The 14,711-nt window shown below is 41.6% G+C and overlaps 1 pseudogene; it reads left to right on the top strand.

Annotated features, from left to right (window-relative positions):
- LOC132366932 (cyclin-dependent kinase 20-like) overlaps positions 1-14,711 on the top strand; it is a 48,282-nt pseudogene that overhangs the window by 15,063 nt on the left and 18,508 nt on the right.

Below are 14,711 nucleotides of genomic sequence, written 5' to 3'. Positions count from 1 at the left end.
AAGGTTTTGGTGCCATGGTGTTTTTTCACTTGATACATCCTTGTATTTCAGAGGCTTGTATTTCTCATACTTTACTCATGTGCACACTTTAGCCTTGTTGACAGTCTGCCCTTTTTTTGGTCAAATCACTTGGTGTTATTTCTTCTGAATATTGGTCATGGTTCCTACTTATGGTTTGATGTATAATGGCCTTAAATATGTAGAAATAGACTTCACTTCCACAAAGAAATGTTATCCCCCCTTTTTCTTAAACCACATTATCTTCTTAGTCTAGCTTTTATTTTCACACTGTTTAGGTTGAGATATGGGTACAAGAAATTTCCCTTTCCGATTATTTCAACTAAAAGAAAATCAACAACATAAGAATGATGATGTGAGGCAGCTGATACTCAGCCTCTTAGTCCAAGAGATAAAAGGGATGGTGAAGGCCACGGTGGAGCTGAAAGCTCATTCTTTTTTTTTTTTTTTTTTTTTTTTTTTCGGCTGTGCCATGCGGCTTGCAGGATCCTAGCTCCCCGACCAGGGATAGAACCCAGGCCCTCAGCAGTGAAAGCGCAGAGTCCTAACCACTGGACCACCAGGGAATTCCCTGAAAGCTCATTCTTGTCTGAAGAGTACTGTTCTGTGTGGCCCCAGATAAATTTTTCCAGGTGAGAATTTGATTTCAGTATAGTTAGATCTTCTTCTTTTACCTAATTAGTATGTGAAATCTCTTGATTTTTAAGTATTGGCAGCTAGTTCACATAGGCCAATCCTATGCAGGCCAGACAAGGTAAACTGGATGCCCATTCTGCCTGCAGGCTGTGAGTATGCTACTTCTGGTAGAAGGAACAGGGTTTCAGTGGGTACAGGAAAACCCATATCCAACATAAGCACTGGATCCTTCACAGTGTGTTAGAAGGTCACTGGTGCCTAGTACAGAGCCTGACACATAGGTGCTCAGTGAGTGTACAGGCTTTGAATGGAGAGAAACTCTTTGTGTTGTACTTATTGGGACCATGGGCTGTGAGCTACTTATTTCCCACCCAGCCTCATTTTTCTCCTCTGTGAGATATGACTGGAGTCCTCTGATGCTGTATCAACTCTGGTGACTGTAAATTTTGAAAGCCTTTGTCCATGAGGCCTCCCTAATCCTCTCCCAGATGTTCACTCTCCTTGTGTTTTACTCCCATGGCACCATAGGCTGCCCCTTCTGAAACTTAGCAATTCTCTCCAGAATTTTAGTTTTACTTGTCCTCCTAACCACCAGCTGCGAGTACTCATAGGGCAAGGACCATGTCTCACTCACTTTGGGGTCCACAGACTAGGTGGGGATTCAGTATTCTCCATAGTGTGGATGAGCTAATGTTTTATCTTCAACAACCTTGTAAGCGAGTTGCTGTCATAGAATTGACAGTAGTTATTGATACATACAAGTTAAGGATGCAGACTCTTGGAAAATGGTGGATTAATGACTTCTGAAAATTTTCTCCTCCGTAAAAGCAATGAGAAAACTGGCATAAATTGTCAAAATCAACTTTTACAGAACTCTGGAAATTAACCAGAGACTTACAGTAGTCTGGGAAATGTTTATTCAAGAAAAAAATGGCTTATTCTCAGTAAGAGCAGCAAGTGTTCACTTGCCCTGTTCCCATAACAACCTTCCAGCTTTGTGTTAGCCTTGAATACCAACAGTTCACAATCACAGTGAAAGCAGGAGCCGCAGTCACTGGAAGGGTAAGAATGGGATGAGAGATTCTTCAAAGCCTTATTCCCAGAGAATTGTCATTGTTCGACCTGTCTGGTGTTTCCTGGAAGAGCTCACGTGTAAGCTGTCTTTATTTTACCTTGCTTGGTGTTCATCCAATGTGAAAAACCTTTACCTTGGGGCATTTGTCAAAACAACTAAAGAGAATTGATTAACTTTTTAATTAGTCTTTAATCAGAGTTGATGAATGATAGTTAAGGAAACAATAGGCTAACCAAAGAGTTTAAAAGGAAAAGCTGGGAATGTGATGTCCTTAGGGGTTTTGGAAAGCTCCAACACATTCCTAGGAATCTAGAAGGCCAAGTGCTTGTGCAGGGCTGTGTGCTAACTCAGGGCAGATATAAAAGCGCTCTAAACTTTTACCTCTGGTTAGCCTTGAGGTTCTGTGGAAGCAGGAAGTGAAGACTAAGGCAGAGAAGTCAACTGCCTGGCTGAGTGTTGCACACATGCCCCAACCTGCACATAGAGCCTTTGGCAATGACTAGGAAACTTAGTGGTTCCAGAAATTTAGGAAATCTCTGTCCTCTCATTACTGCACATTAATTTAACTGAGCAGAGACATAAGTGGCCCTACATAACAAAGAATACAGACTTTCAGAGTTACTTCAGAAACTTTTCAGAGTTACTTCACTAAACAAACCAAAAATAATAACGGCAATAATAACAAACTGGGGGTGGGGTGGAATCAGATTTCCAGAGTTCTACATTATGTTATTTAAAATGTTCAGTTTTCAACAGAAGTTATAAGTCATGCAAAGAAATAAAGTGTCGCTAATATGCAGGAAACAAAGCAAACAATAAAGACTGTCCCCAAGGAAGCCCAGGCATCAGACCTACTAGACAAAGACTTTAAATCAACTATTTTAGTATGTGCAAAGAACTAGAGGAAACCACGTGAAAAGAACTGAAGGGAAGTATGAGAACAGTGTCTCATTTAATAGAGAATATTAATAAAGAAAAATTATAAAAAAATAACTAAACAGAAATTATGGAGTAGGAAAGTACAATATCAAATTAAAAATTCAAGAGCAGATTTGAGCAGGCAGAAGAAAGAATCAGTAAACTGGAATATAGGTCAGTTGAGATTATCCAGTCTGAGGAATGCAATGAAGCTGAAGATGAAGAAAAATGAATAGTGCCTAAGAGACCTGTGGGACACCATCAAGCATGCAAGCAACAGATAATAGGGAGTTCCAGATGAGAGGAGAAAGAAAGTAGAAAGTATTTAAAGATATGACTGAAAACTTCCCAAATTTGATGAAAAATGGTAATTTACACATCCAGAAGCTCAGTGAGCTGCAAGTAGGATAAAGTCAAAAGAGTTCCATGTCGAGATTCATTATAATCCAACTTGAAAGCCAAAGACAGAATCTTGAAAGCATCAAGAGAGAAGCAACTCATCATGTATGGGACAACCCCAATGAAAGTAATGGTTGATTTCTCATAAAAAACCATGGAGCCCAAAAAGGAGTGTGCTGATATGTTGAAGGTGTGGGAAGAAAAAGATTGTCATCAAGAATTCTATATCCTTTGCTGTGCAAAAGCTTTGAAGTTTCATTAGGTCCCATTTGTTTATTTTTGTTTTTATTTCCATTACTCTAGGAGGTGGATCAAAAAAGATCTTGCTGTGATTTATGTCAAAGAGTGTTCTTCCTATGTTTTCCTCTAAGAGTTTTATAGTGTCCGGTCTTACATTTAGGTCTCGAATCCATTTTGAGTTTATTTTTGTGTATGGTGTTAGGGAGTATTCTAATTTCCTTCTTTTACATGTAGCTGTCCAGTTTTCCTGGCAACACTTATTGAAGAGACTGTCTTTTCTCCATTGTATATCTTTGCCTCCTTTGTCATAGATTAGTTGACCATAGGTGCCTGGGTTTATCTTTGGGCTTTCTTGTTCCATTGATCTATGTTTCTCTTTTTGTGCCAGTACCATATTGTCTTGATTACTGTAGCTTTGTAGTATAGTCTGAAGTCAGGGAGTCTGATTCCTCCAGCTCCGTTTTTTTTTTTTTTTTTTTGCACAACAAAGGAAACCATAAACAAGACAAAAAGACAACCTTCAGAATGGGAGAAAACATTTGCAAACGAATCAACGGACAAAGGATTAATCTCCAAAATATATAAACAGCTCATTCAGCGCAATATTAAAGAAACAAACAACCCAATCGAAAAATGGGCAGAAGACCTAAATAGACATTTCTCCAAAGAAGACATACAGATGGCCAAGAAGCACATGAAAAGCTGCTCAACATCACTAATTATTAGAGAAATGCAAATCAAAACTACAATGAGGTATCACCTCACACCAGTCAGAATGGGCATCATCAGAAAATCTACAAACAACAAATGCTGGAGAGGGTGTGGAGAAAAGGGAACCCTCTTGCACTGTTGGTGGGAATGTAAATTGATGCAGCCACTATGGAGAACAATATGGAGGTTCCTTAAAAAACTAAAAATAGAATTACCATATGATCCAGCAATCCCACTACTGGGCATATACCCAGAGAAAACCGTAATTCAAAAAGACACATGCACCCCAATGTTCATTGCAGCACTATTTACAATAGCCAGGTCATGGAACCAACCTAAATGCCCATCAACAGACAAATGGATAAAGAAGATGTGGTACATACATACAATGGAATATTACTCAGCCATAAAAAGGAACGAAATTGAGTCATTTGTTGAGACGTGGATGGATCTAGAGACTGTCATATAGAGTGAAGTAAGTCAGAAAGAGAAAAACAAATATCGTATATTAACGCATGTATGTGGAACCTAGAAAAATGGTACAGATGAACTGGTTTGCAGGGCAGAAGTTGAGACACAGATGTAGAGAACAAACGTGTGGACACCAAGGGGGGAAAACCGCGGTGGGGTGGGGATGGTGGTGTGCTGAATTGGGCGATTGGGATTGACATGTATACACTGATGTGTATAAAATTGATGACTGATTATAAATAAATAAACAAATAAATAAATAAATAATTCTATATCTAGCAAAATGAAGGAGAAAATTAAGACATTCCCAGATTAACAAAAGCTCTGAGAATTTGTTGCTAGTAGACTTGCCCTACAAAAAATACTAAAGAGAGTCTTTCAGATTGATATGAAAGGACATTAGACAGGAACTTGAATCCACGTGAAGAAGTAGCACCAGTAAAGTAACCATATGGGTGTATATAAAAGGCAACATAAATGAATTCTTTTGTTTGTAACTCCTTTTTTCCTATGTGATTTAAAGGACAACTGCATAAAACAATAATTGTGACTCTCCAGTGGGTACATAATGTATGAAGATGTAATCTGTATGACAATAACAGCATGAATGAGAGGGGCATAAAATGGAGCTACACAGGAGCTAAGTTTTTTGATACTATTAAGTTGCTATTAATCAAAACTAGATTGTCATAAATTAAGATTTTTATCCAGTAATCCCCAAGGCAACCACTAAGAACTAAAAGAATATACAGTTGAAGAAATGACAAGGCAATAGGACACAAGAAAATACTTAATACAAAAGAAGGCAGTAATAGAGGAATAGAAGGAAAAATGCATAGAAATAAGCAAAATGACATGTAAATCCTATCTTATCAGTAGTTGTATTAAATATATATGGATTAAACACTCCAATGAAAAGGCAGAGATTGGCAGAAGGGATTAAAAATATCCAAGTATATGCTGTCTACAATAGACACACTTTAGATTCAAAGATACAGGTTGAAAATAATAGAATGGAAACATATACCATGCAAACAGCAACCAAGAGAGAGCTAGAATGACTATGCTAATATCAGACAAAACAGACTTTAAGACAAAAAGTGTTACTAGGGACAAAGAAGGATATTTTATAATAATAAACAGATCAATCCATCAAGAAGATCTAAAAATTATAAATGTAAATGGACCTAATAACAAAGCAACAAAATGCATGAAGGGCTGACAAAATTGAAGGGAGAAATAGTTCAACAATAGTTGGCGGCTTCAAAAAAATGCAGACTCTTGAGTTCCAGTTGCATGACCAAGGCTGCATGACCCTGGGTTAGTTGTTTAACCTCTCTCTCATGTCTAAAATGGAGATGAGGACCTACCTTATGGGGTTGTTATATAGATTGACTGGAAACACGAAAAGCACCTATTCCCGACATGTGGTGAGCACTCGTTCAGTGTCATATCATTATCCCCATTTAACAGTGGAGGAAACTGAGGCCTACATAGGCAAAGTGAGTTGTCCAAGCTAGTAGATGGTGAAGCTGGGAATCAAAGCTAGGCCTATTGATGCCAAAACACCTTCTAATGACTCCTTTTCTGCCTGGGACTGTGGGTCTTTGTTTCAGGCAGCTGTGTCTGAGACGCTGGTCCTCCTGTAAAGCCTCCCAGACGACCCTGGGCAGGCACACAGACATGGAAACAGTACTATCTCTGCTGATCCGAGCTGGAGTTCCGAATGGAATCTGGGTGGCCAGAGAAGGACTTTATCTGCAAAGCCATTGCTGGGCACAAAGGTACGGGGTGGGGAAGGTGGTAACTCTGTGCATTCCCACTCTTTCCCTGGTCAGATCTCTAGGGATTTGGTTTTTCAGCCAATTAGTTGGAAAATGCCACATAATGAGGACATACCCTGCTATGTTCTATACCTGTGTTATCATTTGATCCTCACAGAGATCATTACATCTATTTCAGAGTAGAAAGAAACAGAAACTAAGAGATAAGGATGTTGTAACTGTTGTTCACAGTAACATGGCTGGTGGGTGGTAGGCAGTCCTGGGCATGATACCCAAACTGTAAGTCTGAAGTCCCAGCTCTTTCTGTCCACCACTGTCCCCAGAATCAGCACCTGTCATGCTCCTGAGAGAGAAGAGGAATGACTTGCCTGCCTCCCCTTCACCAAGTTGAATGTTCACATCCCAGGCGTCCATGTGTGTGCTTAAGGCAAGTCTGTGTTATCTTTCAGGAGAGATAGATGAGCTGGCCTACATCTCAACCAGAGTACTGGTTTGATGGGCGGGAGAAGTCCGTGGTGTTCACCGTGTCGTCAGATGGCACCGTGTGTGCCTGGGATCTGCAAGAGGTGAGCTGTCCAGGAGGGGGCCAGGATGAGAAGTGACCAGATGCTGCTATGTCCTCAGTCTTAGCGAGGCCCTTTGCCTTTATTCTCTTTAACCATCACAGCCAACTTGTGAGGTGAGGAATGGGAGCCCCATTGTACAGATGAGAAATCTGAGCTGCAGGAGGCTCAGTCGCTGTGCCAGGTCACACTTCAGACTTGAGTCTGATTGATCGCAAATGCCCTTGACTCTCTGCTGTCCTGCCTCAGGGAGATGGGCATTTTTGCAGTGCCTGATGGAGGCTGTTTATGCAAGGGGATGACAGCTGCCATGCCCAGTTCTGTGATGTCCACATTGGAGCCAATGCCAGCCTCTGGGTGGTTTTGCCCAGATAATGCAGCTTTTACTCACCCCACTTGCAAACTTAAGTGTTACAACCTCGATAACTTGATTAGTATTTTGGACTTGGTTGGTACTAATTGTTAAAAAGCTTTCCTATCCATTTTCATATTCTCTGATTGCTCTTTTTTGTTGTTTAAAGGATACAGTTATTTGCATCATATGTCTTTCCTCCATGGTCAGTTTTTCATTTGTTTATCATGTTTTTTTTTTCTTTTCCACGTGCTTTATTTTCCTCATATACAGTGATGTTTGACATTATAATTTCGAGTGAAGGTCTCTGGTGACTGATGGGTGCAGGTGGCTGGTCTCTGTTTCATTGCAGTTGTGTTGCCCTGAAAGAGACCCCCCTTAGGCTGTGGACATGAGACCACACAGGCTTAGATGAGGGGCTCTTGGGCAGGAAGAAGACCTGAAGGCTGGGAGGTTCCATAGTTGCCAAAACAAAAAGGTCTTGACTTGCACATAAAGAGCTTTGGTGCTGGGGTGGCAGACCTTTTCTGTAAAGGGCCAGAGAACAAATATTTGAGGCTTTGCAGACCACGTGGTCCTGTTGCAACTACTTAACTATGTGGCTGAAAAGCAGAAGCAGCTGTAGACAAGAAGTAAACAAAAAGGGAGTGGCTGTGTTCCAATAAAACTGTACTTATGGACCTTCACATGTGAGTTTCTTGTTTTTTTCATGTGTCATGAAATATTCTTTGATTTTTTTTTTTAACGAAAATACAAAAATGGTTAGTGGGCTGGGTTTGGCTGTAGGCTGTGGTTTGTTGAACTCTAGTGTGGTCCGTTGGTCACAGTGTGGGACTGTTAGACAGGGCTAGACCCCTCTGCACCCATTCTGCCTGGCTTGCCAACCTTAATCCTCTTTGTGAACACATCTCCAATCTTATTTTATTTTTAGAAAGCTCAGTCATTTTGTTGGAGTCATGCAGTATGTAGCCTGTTTCTGCGCTCTGTTCCCCTGGTTGCTACTTTCTATTCTGAAATGGGAAGGGGAGTTTCACTGCTTCTTTGCCCACTTCCATACTACTAGCCACTGGTGAATAATGTGTATTCTCCGAGACCTAGTTGACATGACCCAGTCACCGGTGCCAAGTTCCTACTAGTAATAGTCTTGTTAGCTGTTTAAGCAACAGAAATCAACTGTTGATTTGTTGATGTGAGGGGGAAGAAAGAAAAGAATGGAAGAATACTGGGATATCATGATTGGAAAAAGATCATGCTAACATGATAACACCTGATAGAAAAAGAACCGTAATAACTCCAAATTGGAAAGAAACCCCATGTGGCAACTCTGAGAAACTCAGAAACAGCAATTAGAGGATTGGTTCTCTGATGCCCTATCCTAATGTACCGTGGGCCTGCTGGACCCAGGCTCTTTACCTCGCTGTTGTAGCTTTCAGAATCCTGGGAGAGACCATGTATCTGGGAATCAGCCCATATCGGACCGGTCATTTTCCTCTGTGCTAATGGCCGTGACAGGGCATGGGCCTTCGCCAGGCCTGGCCCGCGGTGGCACTGCTGGGTACACCACTGGGAAGGGCATGTTCTGAGCAGGGCAGTTGCAGATATGCAACAGAAACTGTTTACAACCACAAGGCTGAATTAGCTTATCTGTAAACCTGGGTTCCTTGGGGACCAAGTGAGACGTTCCACGTGGAAGTTCACTTTATGCAGCCCTGCAAAGCCCAGGTCCTGAGTACAGCCCAGTTCCCCAGCACAGCCTGGGTCCCAAGCACAGCCCAGATCCCGGGCAGGGTGGGTAGTGTTGGGTCCTGCCTCCCTGCCCAGCCTTCTTCAGTTGAGCCATAGGTAACCACTGGGAGTGCTTCAGACATCCTGTGCCCAGTGCACATGAAGAACCCCACCCTCAATCCCCCTGCAATGGCACCAACCCCAGGCAGTCTCAACACCCACGCTCAGCCACTGCTCTCCTCCAGGACACACCTGTCTCCTCTCTGGTGGAACATTGCTTCTGTGTTGTGTTCCTTACCATGCTGTGCGGCCTGTGAGGATGGGCATCATATCCTTTACACCTACATGTCCCCAGTGTGCACTGGGTGATGGTCGAATGAATGAAAATAATAAGTGTTTAGGAAATAAATGGGCCCTATGTGAGTTGTTACATTAATTTTGTTGTTGCCTAGGGCACGGAGATCTGTCGAGCCCTCTACAGCCTGCAGCTCTGGTGAATTTGGTGACTTACCCTCGGCTGCAACTGGTTGTCACCGTGGACGAGCAGGGACTGATCAAAGTATGGAAAGCAGAGAACGGGTGTGAGCATGCCTCCTGCCTGCCTACATACTCGTCTTCATTGGAGGCCTGTGACTTTCCAGAAGGCCCCCTCCTGCTGGTGAGTGACCCAGCTCTCAGGAACCTCTGCTGTTTCCCAGGGTCTGTGGACCTGGCACCAGACCACTGTGCCAGGTGGCACTTCAAGCCAGGCCCTCCACATGGCAGACCAAGTGACCACATAATTCTGCTCGGTCCCCCAAGCTCCTCCTTGCCTGCCATGTGGAGGGCAGACTCCTCATCCCCCTTCGGCTCTAGTGTGCCACAGCCTGTTCCTTGGCCCCATCTCTGCAGCCTCTCACCCTTTCAGAGTGAGGTCCAGCCCTGTGGGCTGCCTGTGTTTTCTTGTCCATGGGCCCCTGCTTTCCTGTCTCCTGGTCCTACTCATAGTCTTTCTTCCCCTTGCAGTTCCTTCTCACTACTGCATTCTCACCCTTCTTTCCCCCTTTTCAAGTCTCCACGAGGGCCCAACTCAAAGGAAAACTGAGGCATGTTCGACAGAATGCAAGCATTTGCCTCAGATGATGAAGGCCTTCTGCTGCCAGGACATTTGTTTTAGAGGTGATTCTTGGGCATTGGGAGGGAGCATTTGGCCAGAGAGAAATGGCAAAAGTGGGTGTTAGCTGGCAGATTGAGGAAGTAGCTTTCACCTGGGGGCAGTATCCTCCTCCTGGAGGGAAGGAGGTCTTTGCAAGTGTGGGCAAACTGGCATCCCAAATATCAAGATGAGCAGACATCCAGGAACAGTTTCATATGTAAACAGAACTAACTCTGTAAAAGAACTAAGCTCGTAAACAAAAAAAGTAAAACCTGATGAAACAGATTTCACATAAACAACTCTAGTTGTTTAAAGAAGACTTTGGAATAAGTGTAATTAACATCTCCAGAGCAATTTGAGAATATATTGTGTAGATGAAGAGGAAGCCACTAAGTTTCTCTCCTGGGACTGGTAGAGCACATGATTCACACATACTTGTCAGTGAAGGACAATTAGAAAAATTAGAATATATATCAAGTCAGAGAGCTAAAAAGAGCAAACGGTTTCTAGGCCAAGATTCAGAAGATGGCAGAAATCAAAGTGCTGAGCCTAACAGTGGGGCTGCTTTTGCCCTGGAGATGTTTACTACAAAGCTAAGGGGCTGAGCAGAGCTTAATAGCCAAGTAGACAAAAGTTGGACTGCAGGGCCACCAAGGAATGGAGCCCTGTGAATCCTCTTAGGTTGGGTGGGTTATCAAGTTTCAGCCTAAGAGTGAGGGTGGTCTGAAAGTAAACAGTCCCTGAACTGGCTGCAGCTGCCCAGTTACTGGCTGGGAGTAAATGAAAATCCTTTCTGGAGAAGGTTAACAACTCCCAAGGCCTCTCTTTTCAAATACAGTGTTCAGCACTCACTTAGAGATAAGTAGGCACATGAGGTAAGATGATATGAACTACCCAAGGCAATCTACAGATTCAGTGCAATCCCTATCAAACTACCATTGGCATTTTTCACAGAACTAGAGCAAATTTTTTTTTTAAATTACATGGAAACACAAAAGACCCCGAATAGCCAAAGCAATCTTGAGAAAGAAAAATGGAGCTGGAGGAATCAGACTCCCTGACTGCAGACTATACTACAAAGCTACAGTAATCAAAACAGTATGGTACTGGCACAAAAACAGAAATATATATCAATGGAATAGGATAGAAAGCCCAGAAATAAACTCACGCTCCTATGGTCAATTAATCTATGGCAAGGGAGGAAAGAATATACAATGGAGAAAAAGCAGTCTCTTTGATGAGTGGTGCTGGGAAAACTGGACAGCTACATGTAAAAGAATGAAATTAGAACATTCTCTAACACCATACACAAAAATAAACTGGAAATGGATCAAAGACCTAAATGTAAGTCCAGATACTATAAAACTCTTAGAGAAAAACATAGGCAGAACATTCTTTGACATAGATCAAAGCAACATCGTTTTTGATCCACCTCCTAGAGTGATGAAAATAAAAACAAAAATAAACAAACGTGACCTAATTAAGCTTAAAAGCTTCTGCACAGCAAAGGAAACCATCAGCAAAACAAAAAGATACCCATAGAATGGGAGAAAATATTTGCAAATAATGCAACTGACAAGGGGTTAATCTCCAAAATATACAAACAGCTCATGGAGCTCTATGTCAAAAAAACAAATAACCCAATCAAAAAATGGGCAGAAGATCTAAACAGACAGTTCTCCAAAGAAGATATACAGATAGCCAAAAAGCATATGAAAAGATGCTCAGCATCACTAATTATCAGAGAAATGCAAATCAAAACTACAATGAGGTATCACCTTGCACCTGTCAGAATGGCCATCATCAAAAAGTCTACAAACAGTAAGTGCTAGAGTGGGTGTGGAGAAAAGGGAACCCTCCTACACTGTTGGTGGGAATGTAAATTGGTACAACCACTATGGAGAACAATATGGAGGTTCCTTAAAAAACTTAAAATAGAGCTACCATATGATCCACCAATCCCACTCCTGGGCATATATCTGGAGAAAACCATAATCCAAAAGGATACATACACCCCAGTGTTCATTGCAGCACTATTTACAATGGCCAGGACATGGAAGCAACCTAAATGGCCATCAACAGAGGAATGGATAAAGAAGATGTGGTACATATATGCAATGGAATATTACTCAGCCATAAAAAAGAATGAAATAATGCCATTTGCAGCAAAATGGATGGACCTAAAGATTATCATACTAAGTCAAGTAAGTCAGACAAAGACAAATATCATATGATATCACTCATATGTGGAATCTAATTTTTTTTTAAAAAAGATACAAATGAACTCATTTATAAATAAAACAGAAGCAGACTTAATAGATATCAAAAACAAACTTATGGTTACCTAAGGGGAAACGTGGTGGGGAGGGATAAATCAGGAGCTTGGGACGAATACACACACTACTATATATAAGATAGATAACAAGAACCTACTGTATAGCACAGGGAACTCTACCCAATATTCTGTGATAACCTGTATGAGAAAAGAATGTAAAAAAGAATGAATATATGTATATGTATAACTGAATCACTTTGCTGTACAGCTGAAACTAACACAATGTTGTAAGTCAACTATACTCCATAAAAAAGAAAAAAAGATAACATGAACTAGAACCTGCAGGATAAACAGCTGACAATGTCAGTAGAGCCCCAGGGGATTTGGATATTGTAGTTAATAGACACAAACACTAGCACACCTGTGGTTGCCCTGCTCAAGGAGATAAATTTCAACAGAGAACTTAAAGCCGTGAAAAATGACATACAGATTTGGAAAAGAACCAAGTAGAAAGAAATTCTGGAGTAGCAAAACTGAATAACAAACGTTAGGACTCAGCGGATGAATTTAATAGCAGAGTGGACAGTTGAATCCCACAAAAGTCTGGGGTGGGTGGGGGGAGCTTTTGGGCCACTGGTAGTGTTCTTAACTTCGGTGGTGACATGAATATTTACTTTGTAAAAATGTACTGAGCTCTTATGTTTATGTCTTGTGCAATTTTCTATGTGTATTATATACATCAGTTAAGAAGTTAAGAGTATGAAAGAATTAGTGAACTGGAAGATAAAAGTAATTATCTACAATGGAATGGGGAGACGAGGAGTGGTAAATGTGGAAGAGAGGCTGAGAGATGGAGACCAGTGCTTCTCAGACTTGAATGGGATGTGACTCACCTGTGGATCTTGTTTAAATGAAGATTCTGATTCAGTGGATCCCTGGGGATGCCTGAGATGCTGAGTTTTTAGAAGCTTCTTGAGAATATTGATGCTATCAGGTCATAGACCACACTTTGAATGGCGAGGCCATAAAGGATCCATGAAAAAATTTTAGTATTTGTTTATTTTATATCCTAGGAGTAGGTGAGGCAGGGACGCATAGGAAACATTTGAAGAGATGATGGTAGATATTTTTCCAAAATAGACTAAGGACGGTACTCCATGGCATCAAGAAGGCCCTGCAAACCCCAAGCAGGGTAAATAAAAATAAATCTGCATATAGACCCATCAGAGTGAACTGAGATAACTGAAGACTAAGAAAAATGTATGTAATAGCAGCGAGAGGAAGTAAAATGACCTTCGTGTAATACTAATGAGACTTCTTCAGGCAGAGGGAAAATGATCACAGACGAAATGTCAGAGAAGCAGGAAAGATCGATGAGCAGCAACAGTGGTAAATATGAGGAAATCTAAATATTGACTGTATAAAACAGCAACAACAATGCCTTGTGGACTTTAAACTATATGTAGAAATAAAATGCATGACTTTAGCATTTAGGCTAGGGGAGGTTTGTGAGGAACTAAAAGGTCTAAGCTCCTTGAATTGTCGGAGAAGATTAAATGTACCAATTAGCAGTATACTTTATAAGGCAGGCTGCAAATAGTAATCTCTCGTCTAACTCCTAGAAGAATAGTATACAGCATATAGCTTCTAAATCATAAGAGGAAGATGAATGTGTTTTGTGGTTGCACCATAGGGGGCAGGATCAACCTGACCCAAAATGTGGCTTGGTTATTGTTGACTGAAAAAAAAAAAAATGCACAACCTAAAAGTTGAGAGTTATGTTTTATTGGGTGGACTTTCTGAGGACTTCAGGCCCGGGACATGGCATCTCAGATGACATTGCAGAAACTGTTCCGAAGAGGCAAGGGTGGGGAGCCAGGATATATAGGAGATTCTCAACAAAAGACCAGGTAGTCAGAACATCAAAAGATTACTGTTAATAAAAGAAAACCAGATTTCTCAAGTTATGGAATTTAGCACTTTTCTATGTTGGGGAAGATGCAAGAGCCTGGGCTCACTGAAATCATTCCTTTGATATGCACCTTCAATATCTGGGGCCAGTATCCTGTGTATTCTTATCCTGAGTTTCCTCAGGGTACACTGGCAGAACCAGGGGGTGTGGCAGTGGCTGAGGGTTTGGCAGTGAGCAGCCCGTTTGTCTACATCCTGGGTTCCCTTAGGGCTCACCCTCCGGTGGCTGTAATATGATGGCTTGATGGCTGCAACATCCTTTGTTTACTGATATGGCAGGCAACATTTTAGTTCTCATTATCAAGACTGATGATGCCACACATGCAGCGAGTGGGAGTGAAAAGGTCCATTTTTCACATAATGAGTCTTTGCTGGGAGAGCAGGGTGGGCTCCCAGGAGGCAGCTCTGGAAATGGCCTGAGGAAGCAGGGAGGAGTTA

This window comes from Balaenoptera ricei, chromosome 6 (genome assembly GCF_028023285.1).
Source record: "Balaenoptera ricei isolate mBalRic1 chromosome 6, mBalRic1.hap2, whole genome shotgun sequence".
Taxonomy (NCBI): Eukaryota; Metazoa; Chordata; class Mammalia; order Artiodactyla; family Balaenopteridae; genus Balaenoptera; species Balaenoptera ricei.
The sequence above is the reverse complement of the archived record's forward strand: the minus strand, read 5'-3'. Positions and strand labels throughout refer to the sequence as shown.